The sequence below is a fragment of the Erinaceus europaeus genome, chromosome 12 (genome assembly GCF_950295315.1).
Source record: "Erinaceus europaeus chromosome 12, mEriEur2.1, whole genome shotgun sequence".
NCBI lineage: Eukaryota > Metazoa > Chordata > Mammalia > Eulipotyphla > Erinaceidae > Erinaceus > Erinaceus europaeus.
This window is the reverse complement of record NC_080173.1, coordinates 54,545,172-54,557,395: the sequence shown is the minus strand read 5'-3', so window position 1 is coordinate 54,557,395 and position 12,224 is coordinate 54,545,172. Positions and strand designations below refer to the sequence as shown.

At 46.4% G+C, this 12,224-nt stretch overlaps 1 long non-coding RNA gene across 2 annotated transcripts in view; it reads left to right on the top strand.

The window, feature by feature from the left end:
- LOC132541955 (uncharacterized) overlaps nt 1–12,224 on the top strand; it is a 66,254-nt gene that overhangs the window by 20,221 nt on the left and 33,809 nt on the right. The window contains exon 1 of one of the 2 annotated variants that reach the window (XR_009553065.1): nt 8,870–8,961. The exons of the other annotated variant lie outside the window; for it this stretch is intronic. This is a non-coding gene — a long non-coding RNA (uncharacterized LOC132541955). Of the gene's footprint in view, nt 1–8,869; nt 8,962–12,224 lie in introns of those variants that run through there. 2 annotated transcript variants of the gene reach the window in all.

Genomic DNA, 12,224 nt, shown 5'->3' with positions numbered 1-12,224 from the left:
TTCAAGCAGTAGCAAGGATGGCCTGACTCAATGACACAGTTTGGACGCCCCCTATGGGTAGAGGTGGCCCAGGCTGCAGGAGGTGGAGCAAGAGGAAGGAGAGCTGCTGTTTGATGGGAGAGACACAGTCCCTGTCCCTGGGACCCTTCACCCCCACCCCAGTTTTTTTTTAAAGATTTTATTTATTTATTTATGAGAAAGATAGGAGGAAAGAGAAAGAACTGGAACTGGCACATGTGGTGCTGAGGATTGAACTCAGGACCTCATGCTTGAGAGTCTGATGTCTTATTCACTGTGCCACCTCTCGGACCACTCCACCCCAGTTTTATAGGGGAGTCAGCACCCTCCAAACACAGGCTCTTAGACAAAGGACAAGGAAAATTCAAACCACAACTTTCTGAGCTTGAAAAACAGCCATGCTCTGAGGAAGAAGCAGAGAAGATTCTGGAATGGACTTCGGAGATTTTTTTTAAATCATAATTTATTAAGTTACTCATATAAACATCATTTTTTTTTCTGGGTTTTTTTTTTTTTTCCTCCTCCAGGGTTATTGCTGGGCTCGGTACCTGCACCATGAATCCACCGCTCCTGGTGGCCATTTTTCCCCCCTTTTGTTGCCCTTGTTGTAGCTTCGTTGTGGCTATTATTATTGCCCTTGTTGACGCAATTCGTTGTTGGATAAGACAGAGAGAAATGGAGAGAGGAGGGGAAGACAGAGAAGGGGAGAGAAAGATAGACACCTGCAGACCTGCTTCACCGCCTGTGAAGCGACTCCCCTGCAGGTGGGGAGCCGGGGGCTCGAACCGGGATTCTAACGCCGGTCCCTGCGCTTTGCGCCACATGCGCTTAACCCACTGCGCCACCGCCCGACCCCCCTAAACATCATTTTATTTTTAAAAATATTTATTTATTCCCTTTTGTTGCCCTTGTTGCTTTTTATTGTTATAGTAGTTATTATTATTGTTATTGATGTCATTGTTGTTGGCTAGGACAGAGAGAAATGGAGAGAGGAGGGGAAGACAGACATGGGGAGAGAAAAACAGACATCTGCAGACCTGCTTCACTGCCTGTGAAGTGACTCCCCTGCAGGTGGGAAGCTGGGGCTCGAACTGGGATCCTTACACCGGTTCTTGCACTTCATGCCATATGCACTTAACCTGCTGCACTACCGCCAGACTCCCATAAACATCATTTTATTCTCTAATTATTATTTCTTTTTTTTTTTTTAACCTTCCTTATTTGTTATGTGAGAAAGAAAATGAGAGAGGAAGGAGAAGAGAGGAGCAGAGCACTGCTCAAATCTGGCAGAAAGTGGTACTGGGAATTGAGCCTATGGCCTCTTGGGGTGTCTCATATATGCAAGTGGGTGTTCTCATAGGCTGAGCTCTCTCCCAGGCCTGGCTTCAGGATTTTATGAAGTCTGGGAGGAAGGCTGTGGAGATTGGCCAAGGGAGAGGACCCCAGGATGGAAGCAACATAGGAGAGGGGTCATGTCTTTGTGGGAGCTGTTGAGAAAGAGCTAAAGCTGTATCTTTCCATGTGATGGAGGATTCTGCCTAAACAGAGGCCTTGGATAGGAAGTCCTTTTTGGTGTCTAGCTGGGCCTCCTCCAACTGCAGCCTGTGTACCAGCACCTGAGTCAGGATGCCTGGAAGGGAAACTTCGCCACAACTGTAGGCCCTCTTTTAGACCCTGTGTCTTCCCTGAAGATGCCCCTGCCAGGTGCTCACCAGCCAGGAGCTGAGGCCATAAAAAACAAGCCCCAGATTCCACTCTCCTGGCATACTACCTTGAAGTGACTTGCGGTCCCTGGGACTGACTGGCTGACTCTTTAGAGCCTACCTTGCCCTCCACCTAGCCCTAGCCAGCAGCTCCCCACACCCCTCCACTTCAAATATAGAGGTGTTTACAGGTCTCCCCCACCCCACCACTCCATCCCACAGGAATAAAAAGAGCCTCCAGCCAAAGAGGCAGAAGGCTGGGATTTGGGCAAGTCACTGAGCAAGGCATTTTGTCTCAATTTCTCCACCTGCAAAATGGGGCTAATGGCGCCTGCCCTGCTGGGTTCTCAGGGTGGGTGGGGAAGGTTCCAGTGAGCTCATGGGTGTGAGGGCCCTGGTGAGCTGTAAATAGTCCAGTGTTCGTGGGAGGGTGGGGAGGGAGGAGGGAAACTGTGTTATTCCAGCTGGGCCTGGCTGCCCACAGGGAGGGCTTGGCCCATGGGGGAAGGGGAGCTGTGGAGCTGTGAGGGTCTCTGTGCCAAGTCCTGGGAACCAGAGAACTGGGGAGTGGCACCCCAGTGAGAGCTGGGGGTAGGTAAGGTTCCCAATAGGTCATAGCAGGGACAAGTACTGGCATGACTGCAGCAGGGGGCTATGATAAAAGGTTTGGAGCAAGTCCCTTGAACAAGTGACTCTGAAAAAAAACTGCTTTGGGTTGAAAGGTGAGGAACTTGAGGTCATCCATGTGTCATTGTCACCTCTGCCTCTGCCATCTTCTCTGTCCCTTGTCTCAAAGGTGTGGGGGTGGTAGGCTGAGTTTATCACTGGGTATGGATTTGGAGGATTAGCAGTGACTTTCTCTCTCTCTTTCTCTCTCTCTCTCTTTCTCTGTCTGTCTCTTTCTCTTTTTCTCTTTTCCTCTTTTTATCAGAGCACAAATCATTTCTGGCTTATGGTAGTGTGGGTGATTGAACCTGGGACTTGAGAGCCTCAGGCAAGAGAGTTTCTTTGCATAACCATTATGCTGTCTAACCCTGCCCTTTGACTTTTTCTTAAAACACACACACACACACACACACACACACACACACACACACACACGTATACCAGCAAGATAGCTCGCTTGGATAGTAGTGTGCCTGCTTTACCGTGCTTGCTCCAGGTTTGAGCCCAGCCCCTGGCACACTGGAGGAAGCTTTGGTTCTATGGTTTCTTGATTTCTCTCCCTCTCTCTGTCTCTTTGAAAAAAAAAAGTTGGCTTAGAGTAGTGGAGCTCTATTGATGACAAAAAAATAGATTTATTTATGAGAAGAGAGAGCCAGAGCTCCACTCTGACACCTGCAGTGCCAGGGGTATCACACATGCAAGCCCTATGCTCTACAGCTGCACCCTCTCTAACCACAACAATGTCTTTTCCAGATTAGGGAAATTCTGCAACCAGTTCCCAGGGAGGTCTTGCTGTATTTCCCTCCACTCCCTTAGACCTTAGACCCTGCTTCCCACTCTTCAAATGGACAAACCAGTGACTCCTACCTGGGAAGGCTCCTATCCATGTATCCCCTCTTCTACTCACTCAACTCACCTACCGTTCTGAGTCTTAGAACAGGCTACTCTCATGGCCTGGGAGATGGCACAGTGGATAAAATGTTGGGCTCTCAGGCATGAGGTCCTGAGTTTGGTCCTTGGCATCATTTGAGCCAGAGTGATGCTTTGATTTGCCCCCCACCCCTCCACACACACTAATTCCCACACTCCCCTCAACCTCAGACCAATCTGACCCCTGGAAACCTCTGTCTCTCTCTGAGCTTCATTATCTTCATCTGTAGCATGGGGCTCATCAAACCTCATTAGGTAGTGAGAATGGAGAAATAGCACATGAAGCTCCAAGCTTAGTTCCTGCTCTGCACCTCCATCTGTCCCAGAAGCCATCCTAGTGCCTAAGTTTGTCTTACATTGATTTGTCTTCTCAATTTGTTTTTTTAAAAAATTATTTATTCCCTTTTGTTGCCTTTGTTTTTTTATTGTTGTTGTTGGATAGGACAGAGAGGAAGGGAAGACAGAGGGGGGAGAGAAAGATAGACACCTGCAGACCTGCTTCACCACTTGTGAAGCGACTCCCCTGCAGGTGCGGAGCCAGGGGCTCAAACTGGGATCCTTATGTCAGTCCTTGTGCTCTGCGCCACATGCACTTAACCCGCTGCACTACCACCCGACTCCCTTGTTTCTCAATTTGTAACAAATAAAAAAGACAGATACTTGCCAAGCATTTACTGCATGGTTGACACTGCAGCAAGCTCTAGGGAGACTCAGGGAGGGTTCTGTACCTCCTGGGAAATAGCTGCCAGCCTGGGGGTGACTGGGTGGCATCTACAAACAAGAAGCATCCTACCACTCTGATCATGCAGTTTCCAGGTTAGGCCAAGTGGATAGCAGAGTGGTTATGACAGGAGTGGCTCAAGGGGGCTACCTGGAGAAAGAAGCTTTGTAAGACAAATAAGCTAAGTAGAGGGGAGAAGAATGGCAGTGTAGGCAGAGCACACAGCAGAAGAATGACTCTATTGTGCCCACTGGGGACACAGGGCTAGGGAGAAAGTGCGAGGACCCCTGAGAGGGGAGACCAGAAAGAGAAGGGTGATCTAGACCTTTGCAAGCCAACTAGAGCAACTGAGATCCAACAACAGTAGCAAATAAGGAGCCATAGCAGATTCTAAAACTGTACGACTAGGATTCTCATTGATTAAGCATCAACTGTATTCCTAGATTTTTCTAGGTGCTTATGATATATGTTCTCACTTCATCTCCAAGCAGCTCGGTGAGAGATACACATTGATGGCTCCATTTTACAGGGAGGGAAACTGAGACTTGGAGCATGAAGTAACTTCTCCAAAGATCACAGAATTCAGAGAAGGTTTTGAAGTTTCCCCATGAAGCATGATCTGGTTTCCTCCAAAGAGAGTGGAGTTGGGCAGAGTGATTCAGAACTAGATCAGACCCTTCTTCCCCTCTCCAGTTGCACTGACCCCTTGAAGGAGCTTGCTGGGAAGGGGGTGCAGTTAATAAGAGGAAACTGTCTTAGCAGGCTGGTCTTCCAGTTACTTGTGGGATGGAGCTCAGGAACCAGGCAAGAGCCCACTCCTCTGTTCACCATACCGATAGGAGTCTGGTGGGCCAGGGAGATTGTTAAGAGATACCCCAGCCTGACCAGGAGTCAGAAACTGCTGATGAAACTGGGGATCCAGAGCAAGTTTTGGAAAGGAAGAACGAGGCTCTGGTGTGTTTCCTTGAGCTTTGATCTAATGGGATGAGCAGAAGTTACCTATCTCCCACTGCTGTGGAAATCCAAGTTGTGGGCTCAATACAGAGGTCTACCCTTGAGGACTGTCCAAGCACTCTTTCCCACTAAAAGCAGACTAGGGTACCAGGAGAATGAACACTGTGGAAGCTTCTTCCTTGGTTCTCCCACTAGCTCAGAGTGAAGCCTGGGGGAACATTCTAGGAAGGCACTTACTGGCAGCTCCCTTCCTTCCTCTTCACCTCCCTCAGCCTTGGGCCCACAAGCCCCGCTCCCTCTTCCACATTCCCACAGGAACTGCTCTCCTCATTCTTGCTGGGACCAGCCATTCTAGCCCTTGGTTTGCATACACCTATCTCCCCCGCCTCCCCTGGCCACTCATTTATTAAACAGCTATATCTTTTTTTAAAATTTATTTTATTTATTCCTTTTTGTTGCCCTTGTTGTTTCATTGTTGTAGTTATTATTGTTGTTGTCGTTGTTGGATAGGACAGAGAGAAATGGAGAGAGGGAGGGGAAGACAGAGAGGAGGAGAGAAAGATAGACACCTGCAGACCTGCTTCACCGCCTGTGAAGCGACTCCCCTACAGGTGGGGAGCCGGGGTTCGAACCGGGATCCTTATGCCGGTCCTTGTGCTTTGCGCCACCTGCGCTTAACCCGCTGCGCTACAGCCCGACTCCCTAAACAGCTATATCTTGAGCACCCACTGTGGCAAGCCTTAGGCTGGGCTCAAAGGAAACAGCCATGTCTACACAGAGCTTATGCTCTATTATGTGAGGCAGATGTCAGTCATATTATTCAAGTGAGGGATCAGTCAGTAGATTGTCCAGTAGTCACCATGCCTTGGTTTGAACCCTGTGTATATATGAGAGTTCCATGGATGATGAAGCAGGACTGTGTTCTCTCTCTCTCTCTCTCCCTCTCTCAAACAAAATTAAATAGAAAGAAAGAGGGTTAGCAAGGAAGATAGCATAGTGGTGATGCAAAAAGATTTTCATGACAGAAACTTCAGGGTTCCAGGCTCAATTGCCAGTACCACCATAAGCCCAGAGCCCAGCAATATTCTGATAAAACAAAAAAAGGAAGGAAGGAAGGAAGGAAGGAAGGAAGGAAGAAAGGAAGGAAGGAAGGAAGGAAGGAAGGAAGGAAGGAAGGAAGGTGGGTCTGGGGAAGGTCCCTTAGTAGTATTGTATCTCCACAAGGTACCAATATAGCATAAAGACAGAGAGAAACTCCTTTTAGGAAGTATAAAGAAGAATACAACAAAATGTGGAGACAAAGAGGACAGGGGTATCCAGGGCACTATTATATATGATTTTATTTAGATCACTTAGACCAGATTAATTCAGTCATTTAGGAATAACCCTACACAGAGGTCTCTGAGGCTTGAATAACAGAAATAAGGAAATGTACTGATGAGACCATTCTAGTGGGAAGCAATGATCAGTACAAAGGCCCTGAAGTGGAAGCAGACTTGGTGTTTGGGAGAAATAGCAAGCTGGTCAGCCTGAAGAGGACTGAATGAGAGCAAAATGAGAGAAGATGATACCCAAGAGGTGAGAAGGGCCCAGATAATATTGGATCTGTGGCTATTTCATGTATCATTTTGAGTGAGAGGCCGGTGGAACATACGATACAGGAGGAAGACATACTTTTTTTTATTGTGGTTATTATTGTTGTAGTTATTGATGTTGTTGCTGTTGGATAGGACAGAGAGAAATGGAGAGAGGAGGGGAGACAGAGAGGGGGGAGAGAAAAATAGACACCTGCAGACCTGTTTCACCTCTTATGAAACAGGTGGGGAGCCGGGGGCTTGAACTGGGATCCATACTCTGGTCCTTGCGCTTTGCACTATGTGTACTTAACCCACTGACCCAGGAAGACATACTTTAAAAAAATTATTATTACTATATTTATTTATTGAATAGAGATGGTCAGAAATCAAGACAGAATGGACAGAAACATCTACAGCTTTGCTTCACCACCTATGAAGCTTTTCCTCTGCAGGTGGGGACTAGGGGCTCGAACCTGGGTCCTTATGCATTGTAACATATGCACTCAACCAAGTACACCACCACCTGGCCACAGTAGACATACTCTTTTTTTTTATTATTAGTGATTTAATAATGATCAACAAGATTGTGGGGTGAAAGGGGTACAATTCCATACGATTCCCACCACTAGAGTTCCATATCCCATCCCCTCCATTGGCAACTTCCCTATTCATTATCCCTCTGAGAGTATGGACCAAAGCTTTTTTTTTTTTTAATTTAAGAAAGGAGACATTAACAAAATCATAGGATGGGGGGGGGGTAACAACTCCACACAATTCCCACCAACCAATCTCCATATCCCATCCCCTCCCCAATAGCTTTCCCATTCTCTAGCCCTCTGGGAGCATGGACCCAGGGTCGTTGTGGGTTGCAGAAGGTGGAAGGTCTGGCTTCTGTAATTGCTTCCCCGTTGAACATGGGCGTTGACTGGTCAGTCCATACTCCCAGTCTGCCTCTCTCTTTCCCTAGTAGGGTGAGTCTCTGGGGAAGCAGAGCTCCAGTTCACATTGGTGGGGTCTTCAGTCCAGGGAAGCCTGGCCGGCATCCTGATGGCATCGGGAACCTGGTGGCTGAAAAGAGAGTTAACATACAAAGATAAACAAATTGTTGAACAATCATGGACCCAAAGGTTGGAATAGTGGAGATGAAGTATTGGGGGGTACTCATTGCAAACTCACTCTAGTGTACTACTGCTTTCAGGTATATATTTGCCCTAGTTTATGGATATGTGTGAACATATGCTCTATCTCTTGGGACCTGGTCTATATCTAGGTTTTGGGACTTTGTTAGGAAGTGAACCACCTGGGATGGAATTAGAGAATACTATGAAAGGAAAGGTCTCACCCGAGTGATGAAGCTGAAGGGTTGTCATTCCATACCTGAAGTCTCTGGACACAGTCTGAAGTAAAGCATGCTGGAGTGGCACTCTATGCGTTTGGACCAAAGATCTTTATGGGCTGCAGAAGGTGGGGCAACTTCTACCATTGTTGTTCCATATTGAGGGCAAGGTCTGAAGACATACTCTTACTGCCATTCCTAAGGGTCCCTCTGGATGATAGGCTGAGGACTGAGTCCAGTCAGGGTCTTTTCAAGATGATACCCCAGTCCCTAGATGATACCTCAGCCCCTACATACCTCTGTGCTTCTAGACTCCAGCTCCTGGAAACATTCCAGATGGGTTGCCTTAACTTATTGTCTCATAATGAAAGAGGTTCTGGAGCTGATTTCAGGAGCTCTGCCAGGGAGTGGCTATCATTGAACTTCTTTGTTTATCCTTTGGGGGTCACTCTGTCCCCAAGTCTGGTATGGGGGTGCCTCTGTATCTGAGAGTCTGTGCGGAGGATGACTCCTCTAGACCAGGTCCACACCAACAGCTGGATAGAAATCTGGGGCCTGGAGGAAGTAAAGTGAGGAGAGTGGAGATGAATGGAGATGAAGGCAGTGGAGCAAATGACCCTTCAACCCTGCTGGAGCCCCTGGCCGGCCAAGCAGGGGGTGGGTGTCCAGTCGGGTGGGGCCTGCGGCATCTGGAAGACCTCCTGCGAGCTGCCCCTGGGGACAGATCCCCAACGGCTCTGGGAAGCATCTGAGTCAGATCCGGAGAACAGCACAGGGCAGCTGGCTGAGGTCATGGTCTGGTGGCTAGAGGTGGCCTTCTGACCCAACTCCTCCACCAGCAGCTGGTGTTTGTCTAAAGGCCCTCTGCCATGCACCTTCCTGGACTCCCTGTAGCACTCGTGGCACACAGGATATTTGGGGTCAAAACCAGACTGTGACTGGGCACCAATCTTCACTCTTCCTGGGTAGACAGGCCTGATCCTGTCTTAAGAGGCCCTTGACCAAGAGAAGACTAAGATACACTTACAGAACCCAGAGATGGTGACCTGGGACATGGTATGGTGAATAAATCTTTGGACCCTCAAGTATGATTTCTCAAGTTTGATTGCAGACACTGCATGTGCCAGAGTAATGCTCTGGTTCTCCCTCCTCCTCCCCTCCTCCTTTTCTCCTCCTCCTTTCCCTCCTCCTCCTTCTCCTTTCCCTCCTCATCTTTCTTCTCTCTCTTATTAATGAATAAACAAATCTAGAGAGAAAGAAAGAAAGAGCAATCTAGGGGCCAGATGGTGACACACCTAGTTAAGCATACATATTACAATGCACAAAGACCCAGGTACAAGCTCCTCGTCCCCACCTGCTGGGGAAAAGCTTCACAAGTAGTGAAGCAGGGCTGTAGGTGTCTCTCTTTTTTAAGTTATTTTTTCTAATCTTTATTGGATAGAAACAGCCAAAAATCAAGAGAGAAGGGGGTGATAGAGAGGAGAAAGACACCTGTTACACTGCTTCACCACTTGCAAAGCTTTCCCCTTGCAGGTGGGGACTGGGGGGCTCAAACCTGGGTCCTTGCACATGGTAACGTGTGCTCAATCAGGTGCACCACTACCCAGCGTCTCTTTCCCTCTCTACCTCCTCCTCTCCTCTCAATTTATTTTCTTTTTTTAAAGACTTCATGCTTTCTTTTTAATATTTATTTATTTCCTTTTGTTGCCCTTGTTGTTTTATTGTTGTAGTTATTACTGTTGTTGTTGATGATGTCATTGTTGTTGGATAGGACAGAGAGAAATGGAGAGAGGAGAGGAAGACAGAGAGGGGGAGAGAAAGATAGACACCTGCAGACCTGTTTCACCGCCTATGAAGCGACTCCCCTGCAGGTGGGGAGCTGGGTCCTTCCACTGGTACTTGTGCTTTGTGCCACGTGCACTTAACCTGCTGCACTACAGCCTGACTCCTTCCTCTCAATTTCTTTCTGTTCCTATCCAATAACAAATAAACAAAAATATAATTTAAAAGTGGTCCAGAGGTGGTGCAGTGGATAAAGCATTGGATTCTTAACCATGAGGTCCCAAGTTCAATCCCCAGCAGCACATGTACCAGAGTGATGTCTGGTTCTTTCTTTCCTCCTATCATTCTCATGAATAAGTAAATAAATTCTTAAAAAATATAATTTAAAAGAGAGAGAGTAAAACCTAAAGATAGAGATAGAAGGAAACTTGCCAGTTGGATCAAGACTGGAGTGAGAGACTTTTGGAGGCAGGGCTACGGAGCAGCAGCAGCTGTGCTTCCCTCATCTCCTCTCCTCTTCTGGGCCAACTAGGAATACCAAAGGAAATCACCTGAGACCACAACAAGACAGGAGTAGAATGACTTCAGGAACCCACCAAATCACCAGTGAGTGCAAATACGTGTGGCTCATGGACAGAGAGGAGCCTAGGGAGAAATTAAGTGGCTGATAACAGTCTGGCAGTTTACCAGTTAAGACACCACCTCCAGTCTGTTTCACCAACAAGGGGATGGCTGAAGAGAGGAGAGGACTCCCCTGAGACTCACCAAATGCGTTGTGAGTCTCCATTGCTACTATCCTCAGAATCTGGAGCAGCGGGGGGGGGGGGGGGGAGCGGCTGTGCTGACACTAGGGGACAGAGGAAACTCAGGGGAATATCTATTCCTTGGTGGCCTAGCAGTGGGGTGAGAGTCTCTTTGCATAACTACTGGATTATCTCTGCCCTACCCTGCTTTAACTCTTGGTCAGGAGTCAGTGATTAAGCTAAGAAGCCTACTTATACTTTAAAAGTCCTCAGGCTCCCATAGCCTACAGGGAAGAAAAAGAACAAAAGAGGCTTTTAAGCCACTGAGCTCCAACTCAGGGATTAAAATAATATGGAAACAACTGTTAATTTCCACAACTGTGAACCCTTTAAGTACCTTACTTAGACACAAGTCAATCCAGGCAAGAGTGATCAGTAATTTGTTCTGAGAGAGGGACCTCATAAGATACTATATAAAATGGTTAAACCAACAAGAAGAAATATTGGAGATAAGAACCTGGACAGGAGTCCAGCTAAAAGCCCCTCAAAGGTTGAAGCACAAAATAATGAAGTCAACATCCAAACACTAGTTAAGGAAATAATCACAGGAGTGAGTAAAGAATTTGAAAGAATTGTCATCAGAAATGCAGAAACAACAAATGAGACCCTGGGAGAAAACACTAATTATCTCAAGGTTATTAGAGAGCTGAAAGCTGAAATAGCTGAGCTAAGAACACAACTAGCTGAATAAGCTAAAACAGTATAAGAACAGCTAACAAAATAGTTGAACTCCAGAAAACAGTAGAGGGGGGAGAGAGAATAGAATAAATGAGGCTGAAGACAGAATTAGCAAGATCAAGGACGAATTAGAAACAACTAAAAAAAGAAGTAGGCAATCTCAAAAAGAGATTAAGAGATAATAAATACAATAACAGAGACCCTATGGGATGACTTCAAAAGAAATAATATACACATTATTGACTTAACAGGGGAAGAAAGAGAGGGAGGGGGAAGAAAGCATTCTTCAGGCCATAATAGCTGTGAACTTCTATAGTCTAGACAACATAAAAGACATAAAGGTTCAAGAAGCCAAGAGGGTCCCAAACAGAATTAACATAGACTTAAAGACACCAAGACACATCCTATTTAGAATGGAAAGGAATAAGGCTAAATAAAGGATCCTGAAGGCTGCAAGAGAAAAACAAAGAGTCACCTACAGAGAAAAACCCATAAGATTAGCAGCAGACTTCTCCATACAGACACTACAGGCCAGAAGAGAATGGCAAGATATCTATTGAGTGCTCAATGAGAAAGGCTTTCAACCAAGACTACTGTATGCTGCTAGACTGTCATTCAGACTAGATGGAGGCATAAAAACTTTCTCAGACAAGCAACAGCTGAAAGAATCAACTATCACTAAGTCTGCCCTGAAAGAAGTTCTGAAAGTTATCCTATAAACAGTCAGACCACCATAAATAGGCCATATATCAAAACACTCTAAAATTCTACAAGAATGGCATTAAAGTATCTTCAGTATTTGATATCAATAAATGTCAATGGCCTGAATTCACCTATTAAAAGACACAGAGTAGGAAGATGGCTCAGAAAATAGAACCCAACAGGAAACCCACCTAACTCAATAAGACAAACACAGACTCAAAGTGAAAGGATGGAAAACTATCATACAAGCCAATGGCCCACAAAAAAGGGCACACAGATTGGAAGAGAAGAAGTCAAACTCTCTCTATTTGCAGATGACATGATAGTATACATAGAAAAACCTAAGGAATCCAG